We start from the raw sequence: 2,133 nt of genomic DNA, 5'->3' as shown, positions 1-2,133 counted from the left end.
TATCTTCATTCACTTCTATTTTTAAGGCTTAAGTACATCACCCCATTGTATTCTTGTGTGTATCACACTGCGTGGCCAGTAATTTTCTCCAGAAAAAAACAACAGGAAGCTTCACTGGGCAAAGCGAAGATACTATGCTGAGCACGTCACATACACTTACGCTTTAGGGTAATGCGTAATGTGAACATCTGCAATTTATAGAGTAGGAAACAGATTCAAGCAGATTCAGTAACTTCTCCAATATCACACAACCTGGAAATCATAGCCACTGACCCTGAACCCAGGTCAAAAGGACCCCACAGCCTCTAGTCTATTGCTTCCTCCCTAAAAATAACACCATAACACTAAAGATATTTGAAGGTTTTTTTTTTTGTACTGGTCCCGATTGAACTCGGGACCTTGTGCTTGCGAGGCAGGCAACAGCACCACTGAGCTAAATCCCCAAGATATTTGAAGTTTTATATCTCTCCATCCTAACTTGAGATGACAGCTTTTATTTTTTCTCCAAATTGGGGGTCATGAGAGGTCCACCCCTTTTTTTCCCCCTTTGCCCCAACACTTGGGAAGGGGCTTCAGAGAGGTGAAAAAGCTGCCCAGGGCCTGGAAGGAGAGGGTTAGGCTGAAGCCAGGTGGCGCAGGAGCCCCTCTGAGGCTTCTGGACTCCAGGGGCTCCAGGTTGTGCTTGAGGCTGCACCCGGGAAGAGCTCTTCACCCAGCCCAGCCTGGGGGCCCACCGCCTGCAGAGGTTAGTGAGGTGACCACTGTCATCTTGATGAGCTTTACCTCCTCATCTACAAAGTGGTTCTCCCGGAAATCACAGAGATGAGGGGCCTGTGTCTGCAGAGTCCAAGGCACGAAGATGCAAAGAGCTTGGTTCAGGTTCTTCTCCAGGGCCAAGGCGGCTTCCACAGTATCCAGGGTTTTACCCCACTCATCATTAGGAGGCTTCCGCACATCCTGGAAGAAAATGCAGCAGCCACACTGCTTTTGGATCTTCAGGAGAAGTTCGGCAAGCTCAGCTTGCCAAGAAACAGCCCACAACCACCTCATGGCGGAAGTAGTAGCCCAGACAGAGGTAGGTGCGGGAAGTTTGCAGGTGCAGATTGCTCAGGCGGTTGCCGGTGGCCTCCACCTTGGTGGAGTAATTCTGGTGAACCCAATAGGTCATGGCTGGTCAGCAATCAGGAGCTATCCAGGAGCGGGTCCTGGAAGCAGAAGATGGGTGAGAAGATGCTCCCAAAGCCTGTGACTGGAAGGTGGACAAAAGTCGAAAGATGAAAGAGACAGAGTTCCTGGGTCTACTCCATCCAAACACTGTTGAAACAAGAGTCAGATCCTGGGGACCTCTGGATGCACCACTCAAGGTCCCTCTTTTTGTAAAGAGTCTTTGTTCCAGATGCACCCTTCCAGCCACCGTTGGAGTGGCCAGATCGGCGCATGCATCTCCCAACTTCTGGCAAGTGCGAGCTGAAGGTCTTGCCTCAGGCCTGCACATGGGACCTCAGCCCCTGGCCTGCCTTGGACCATGTGACTTAGAACACACAGGAGGACTGGGGATTTAGCTCAGTACCTGCCTCACATGCACAAGGTCCTGAGTTCAATCCCCGGTGCGCGAACACACACACACACACACACACACACACACACACACACACACACACAGAACACACAGGAAGTTGCTTCCTACCAAGCAGTGTATCCTGGAAGCGGGGTTCAGTGACACCCCTCCTCCCCATCCCTAGCACAGCTTCCCACCTATGGGGCAGGAGCCAATGGATAAATGCCACCCTTTTCCCATGCGCACCAGGTGTGGGGGGCTCCTGAGATGCTTTTCATAGGGCTTCTCAGACATTCCTACCAATCAACCTGCCATGTATGTGGCCACCCCGTAACACATTCTCAGCACCTCTGCCTCCATCCCTGCTTCAGTCCCAACTCTCAGCTGTGCTCCCTCGACCCACACCCCCTCTAATGTATTCTTACACAAACTTTTGCCTCAAGCTCTGCCCTAGACAGCCCTGACCAAAACAGATTCAAACATTTTTTTTTTTGTCTAAGCATGCACACAAATCTTCACCATCCTTGTCTTCTGAATTGAATAAGGCTGAATAGCCACACGCAAATGGCAAAGGT

At 50.8% G+C, this 2,133-nt stretch overlaps 1 pseudogene; it reads right to left on the bottom strand.

Moving 5' to 3' along the window:
* Nucleotides 1–606: 606 nt before the first annotated feature.
* LOC117287292 lies at nt 607–1,486 on the bottom strand (annotated as a pseudogene).
* Nucleotides 1,487–2,133: the final 647 nt, after the last annotated feature.

The sequence above is a fragment of the Fukomys damarensis genome, unplaced genomic scaffold, assembly GCF_012274545.1.
Source record: "Fukomys damarensis isolate Sample0158 unplaced genomic scaffold, DMR_v1.0_HiC HiC_scaffold_23, whole genome shotgun sequence".
Taxonomy (NCBI): Eukaryota; Metazoa; Chordata; class Mammalia; order Rodentia; family Bathyergidae; genus Fukomys; species Fukomys damarensis.
The sequence above is the reverse complement of the archived record's forward strand: the minus strand, read 5'-3'. Positions and strand labels throughout refer to the sequence as shown.